Source organism: Humulus lupulus, chromosome X, assembly GCF_963169125.1.
Source record: "Humulus lupulus chromosome X, drHumLupu1.1, whole genome shotgun sequence".
NCBI lineage: Eukaryota > Viridiplantae > Streptophyta > Magnoliopsida > Rosales > Cannabaceae > Humulus > Humulus lupulus.
The window spans coordinates 198,075,531-198,082,052 of NC_084802.1; the positions used below are offsets into that span (position 1 = coordinate 198,075,531).

The following is a 6,522-nucleotide window of genomic DNA, read 5'->3' on the forward strand; positions in this document are numbered from 1 at the left end:
CTTGAAAAGCCTCCAAACATGCTCCATCAAAGTGGAAAGGTGTATCTTTCTCTAAAAGATTGCAAAGTGGTTTGGAGATCTTGGAGAAGTCTTTGATGAACCTTCTGTAGAAACCGGCATGCCCAAGGAAACTCCTAATGTTCTTCACTGAATTAGGAGGTGGTAGCTTCTCAATAACTTCAATTTTCGCCTTATCAACTTCAATCCCTTGCTTAGATACCTTATGCCCCAAAACAATACCTTCCTTAACCATGAAGTGACACTTTTCCCAGTTAAGGACTAGGTTTGTCTCTTCACATCTCTTCAACATCTTAGACAAGTTACTCAGACAATCATCATAAGAATCACCGAAGACTGAAAAATCATCCATGAACACCTCTAGAAATTGCTCAACCATATCAGTAAAGATCGCCATCATACATCGCTGAAATGTCGCAGGAGCATTGCATAAACCAAAGGGCATTCTTCTAAATGCAAAGGTACCATAGGGGCAGGTGAATGTAGTCTTGTGCTGATCTTCTGGGGCCACTGCTATCTGATTGTAACCAGAGTACCCATCAAGGAAGTAATAGTACTCTCTCCCAGCAAGTCTATCTAGCATCTGATCAATGAAAGGAAGAGGGAAATGATCCTTCCTAGTGGCCTTGTTTAACTTCCTGTAGTCCATGCAGATTCTCCATCCAGTCACTGTTCTAGTAGGAATCAACTCATTGTCTTCATTCTTCACCACTGTGATCCCACCCTTCTTCAGTACACACTGCACAGGACTCACCCATGAACTGTCAGAGATAGGATAAATAATGTCAGCATCCAGCCACTTGATGATTTCTTTCTTCACTACTTCCTTCATGATAGGATTTAGTCTTCTTTGCCCCTCAACAGAACTTTTTTCACTGTCTTCAAGCAAGATCTTATGCATACACAATGAAGGACTAATACCTCGAATATCTGCAATAGTCCACCCAATGGCCTTTTTGAACTTTCTCAATACTTCAAGCAACTTTTCTTCTTGATCATGGTTCAACTCCGCTGAAATAATAACAGGTAAAGTGGATGATGGACCCAAATAGGCATATCGCAAATGTGATGGCAAAACTTTCAGCTCCAACTCAGGTGGCTCTTCAATGGATGGTTTAGGAGCCTTGAACTCCCTAGATGACAACTCCAACGAATCAAATCGGTTTCTTGTTCTTAGCCCTTGAGAATTAGCCTCTAACCAAGCTAAGTACTCCTCCTCATCTTCCTCACTGTGCGAATCAAACAACAATAACCTCTCTAATGGATCACCAACATTACTTGTCTCCAATTCCCTTGCTGCCAAAGAATCTACCACCGAGACCACTGAGCATTCTTCCACCTCATCGGGAAATCTCATAGCTTTAAAAACATTGAAAGTCACCTTTTCGTCTTGGACCCTCATAGTCAGCTCTCCCTTTTGCACATCTATTAAAGTTCTTCCTGTCGCAAGGAAAGACCTCCCCAAAATAATGGGCACCTCTCTATCTGCCTCATAGTCTAACACAATAAAATCAGCAGGGAATATGAACTTGTCTACCCTCACCAATACATCTTCAATCTTCCCATCCGGATGAGCAAGGGACCTATCTGCTAACTGAAGAGTAACTGTAGTAGGCCTAACTTCTCCAATCCCCAATTGCTTGAAAATAGACATCGGCATCAAGTTAATGCTTGCACCTAAATCGCATAAAGCCATGCCACAATAAGAATTACCAATGGTGCATGGAATGGTGAAGCTCCCAGGATCTTTCATCTTTGGTGGCATCTTGTTTTGCAAGAATGAGCTACACTCCTTAGTAAGAGCCACTGTCTCAAATTCCCCCAATCTTCTCTTCTTTGTAAGGATGTCTTTCATGAACTTTACATAGTTGGGCATTTGCTCAAGGGCTTCAACAAGGGGAATGTTAATATGTAGCTGCCTCAAGATGTCTAGGAACTTTTTAAATTGAGAGTCCAACTTTTGCTTCTGAAAACGTTGGGGAAATGGCGGTGGTTGCCTTGTACTTGAGCTGTCTGGGGGCTGATGCTGTGGCATTATTGCAGCATTCTGGGCAGAGGCAGATTTTTCTACACTAGGAATTTCAGCATCTTTTTGAATTTCCTCATTTATTTGGATTGAAGAGGGCTCACCCTCATGGCCAGAATTTGCCTTGGAATTCTCCAACTCCTTCCCACTTCTCAAAGTGACGACTTTACAATGTTCTTTGCTCCCATTTCTTGGATTCTCGGTGTCACTTGGTAATGTACCATGGGGTCTATTTCTAAGCTCATTAGCTAGCTGCCCAACTTGGTTTTCTAAGTTTCTCAATGAAGCCGCTTGGCTCTGAATCATGGCTTCATTCTTCACTATATACTCCTTCAACAAGTTCTCAAGAGAGCTAGATTGCATTGCTTGTTGTTGTGGCCTTTGTTGTGGTGCTTGTGGGGGATAACCCGGTGGGAAATTTGGTCTTGGAGGCATAAAAGAATTGCTAGCACCAGCCCCTTGATTACTCCATGAGAAGTTGGGATGTTGCCTCCATGATGGGTTGTAGGAATTAGAATAAGGGCTATTCCTATTTTGGTTCCCCATGTAACACACAGCTGCTGGATTGGAAGGGCAATTATCAAAAGTATGACCCTCACCACAATACACACAAGAAATATTCTCCATAGGCCCCATTTGTGTCCCCATGGGCTGCCCCATTGACTGATTCATTCCCATATTCATTGTCTTGAGCATATTAGAAATAGAGGAGACTTGGGCTGCCAAAGAATTGATGGCATCTACATCATGAATACCAGCCACCTTTCTACCTGTAGACATTCTAGAAGTAGGCCACTGATAGTTGTTGTTGGATATCCTCTCAAGTATTTCATATGCCTCATTATATGACTTAGCAAGAAGGGCCCCATTCGCTGAAGCATCAACCACCATCCTAGTGTGGGCATTTAGACCATTATAAAATGTCTCCATCTGGATGCAATGAGGAATGCCATGATGAGGGCATTTGCGCAACAACTCCTTAAACCGCTCCCATGCCTCATATAAAGATTCTTCATCAATTTGCTGAAATGAAGTAATCTCATTGCGGAGCTTGGCATTCTTAGTGGGGGGAAAATACTTCATCAAAAATCGCTCAGCCAACTCTTGCCAAGTACTCACAGAATCAGAAGGCAAAGAGTTCAACCAAGCTCTGGCTCTATCTCTCAAGGAGTATGGGAACAACTTTAGTCTCAATGCATCCTCTGTCACTCCAGGCAGCTTGAAAGAGTCACTTACTTCAATGAACAAGCGAAGGTGAAGGTGAGGATCCTCTGTTGGCATCCCACTAAACTGACCTACAGTTTGAAGCATCTGGAACATGACTGGCTTCAATTCAAACTGGGCTGCCTGTATTTCTGGTCTGACGATGCCTGGATTGAGCTCATTGAAGAGGGGGAGAGCATATTGTCTAATAGCACGATCCCTGTCATCAGCTACAATAACTGCATTTTGTCCATTGTTGGCAGCCACTCCCCCTTGAGCTACTCGATCTTGAGCAACTCCTGCTATATTCACTGGTGGATCATGAGCGACTCCTGATAGATTAGCTGCCCTTTGGCCAGCTCCCTGTTGAGCCCCTTGCTCAGCATCCATCACTACTACTTCCCTTTTCGACTTTTTTATTCTTCGCCTTCTTCTAAAGGTACGCTCGATTTCTAGATCAATGGGAAGTAGTTCAGGGTCTTGATTCTCGTTCATACACTGTATAAACCTGAAATCGCACGAGAATCACCCAAGTCAGTAAAAAAAAACAGTTGAAACCAGATTGTGATATACTTAATTTCACAATAGATGACTTTAATCAATCCTCGGCAACGGCGCCAAAAACTTGTTGCGAAATTAATAGTGTGTGCAAGTGTACACAGTCGTCAAACAAGTAATAAAGTGATAAGCCCAAGTATCGTCTCCACAGGGATTGAAAATTGGAAATTAAATCACAAAATCAATTACTCACAAATTGGCTTCAAATAAAAGTAAAACAATATGATAAAACTAAATTAATGATAAGCAAATAAAAATAATTAACAGCTGAAATTAAAGCCTAAATTAATGGAATACAATAGGAAAATCAGTTGGCAATAAAATGGTAAGCTAGGATAATTAATTCCCCTTGTTTGCAATTCCTGGGAGCAATGCTATGAAAATGCTGCAGCATTCCTGACAGTTTACTAATCAAGAATTCTAACCATGTCCATAAGTTTCTGTCGAAATCAAATGGGTTTAATTCTCTAATTAAATTACTTATGTCTAAGCTAATTTAATTTTGAGAATTTCCTATCAAGCCCCAATTCCATTAGATTATGCATGGTAATGATATATGTCTATACCCTCACAAATTAAGATCTAAGAACTTAATCATGCACCATTCAAGTTTTTTTTTGTCTAATAATTAAAATCCTTTTCAGAAATCTTAATTATTTCAATCATTTACTAAAGGTGATCAAGCAATAGTAAATATAAAGCATGAAAATGACTTGAATGAATAAACCTCAATTAGCATTGAGCATCCATAGCAAAGTTTCACAGTTGCATAACAAGGTTCCTTAATTATCCTAACTTTAAGAAAATTAGTTCATAATTTTAAATACAAAATAAACCAGCTTATAATCAGCCATAAATCAAATTACATCCAAGAAAGAGTTGAGTTCAATAAGAAGGGGAAGAAAAACAAGCCAATAGTATGATGGAGTGTCTTCCAAATAGCTCTTCTCTCCTAGTCTTCTTCCTTCCTTTTACTCTTTAATGGCTGCCAAAAATGGGTGTGTATTTTCTTCAGGCGGCTGGGTTTTTCTGTGTTTCCTCTTCAGCCGTTATTCTCCTTGGAAAAGATGATCCCCTTGGGCTAGGTCACATCTCCCTCTCATGTCACGTGGGCCTCATTCTTTTTTTTTCCTTTTTTTTTTGTCTTTTTGTCCTCTTTACCATAAATGGGTCCAAGCCAAAAATGAAGCCCAATAAGCCCTTAAGTCCTCACCAAGCAGCCCAATTTAAATACTCTTCAAAGTGAGCTGATAAGTGGTGTCCACGTGGGCCATCCAAATAGGCTGGCTGACTGTACGTTATGCTGCTGAAATGCTGCAGCATTTCCTCCTGCTGAAACCATTTAACACTTGAATCTCTTTCCAAATGACCACAATCTCACCACCACCTGCCAAAATAAGAATTTCACACTTAAGGATATATTTTTCCAGCAAATTACTATTATATAATATTATTTTATTATATTTTAGTATTTCACAAAACCAAGATAAAGACTATATAAAACACTCTAACCCACTCTTTCTTGATAAAATTACAAGTTTAAGCGCATAAAAATAACTCTAATTCCTAGAGTTATCATGTAGTATAACACAAAAAATGTGTTATACTAAAGTGTAGTATAACACAAATTTATAAGTATTGAAATGTGTTATATAATCGACTATAAATAATATAATTAAACACTTATCTATTTATTAAAATAACACAGAAAATGTGTTATCGTTGACACTATAATAACACATCTGTATAACAATGATAAAGTGTTATGTAAAATACCCTGACCTACGATAACATAGTCGGTCTTAACACATCAAAAAGTGTTATGGTATGTTTTGATAACACATTTTTGGTGTTATTAAAAGCATTTTTTCTTGTAGTGATACCTAAATTTTGTATTTACTTGGGATAAATACCAAAACTTTGTTTTTTTTTTTTAGTAAAAGTACCAAAATGTTAAAATAATTAAAAAAAAATCATTTTTACATGATGGACTGTCGCGGTATTATTATTAATTTTTTATAAGTTTTTGAGAATTTTCAAATTATATCATTATGTTGTCCAATTTTTTTTTTTTAAATTAGATGAAAGTATCAATATGAAACTAAAAAAAGAAATACTGTTTAGAAAAGAACTAAAAGTTTATTTGTTAATTACAATACTAGGATAAAACTGTCTTTTGGAAAAATTGGTATAAAAATGTAAGAGCTAATAACAAAAACTAGTTTTCATAAATTATTTAATGTTGTATAATTTTGCATTTATTATGTGCTTGTAGCTTTTGATTTTAAAATTGAATAAATAAATATTAATTAGTGTTATACCCAGATTTCGAGCTATGTTAAATGTAACCTCGAAAGTTGGATTCACAAACGAATGGACTCGTAAGGTTTAGAGTATGCTCCAGGACTAAATATCGAGCCTGCAAGACTGAGACGACCTCGAATATGGTGACCTCGAAGTGTTCACGATCCCGAAAGGTAGCTCCGGAGACGCATCTATCCTCAGGGATGATCTCGAATCAGGGGTTCCGAGCTCGACGCACATACAATCTCGAAAGCCGTGTGACCTTGGGAGATGTCATTAGCTCGAAAGCTGACGAGAAACCTGGGAGGCTAAGGCCTTGGAGATATATGATAAAAACCGTGAATATCTATAAGTGTTGTCCATAAGAGACGTAATCTTCATTTATTACTGTAAATCCCCTAAAGTCGTGGGAT

At 38.4% G+C, this 6,522-nt stretch overlaps 1 non-coding gene across 1 annotated transcript; it reads left to right on the forward strand.

Annotated features, from left to right (window-relative positions):
• Nucleotides 1-2,990: 2,990 nt before the first annotated feature.
• On the forward strand, nt 2,991-3,097 carry LOC133807529 (small nucleolar RNA R71). Its single transcript, XR_009879436.1, has one exon. It is a non-coding gene; the product is annotated as a small nucleolar RNA R71 (small nucleolar RNA).
• Nucleotides 3,098-6,522: the final 3,425 nt, after the last annotated feature.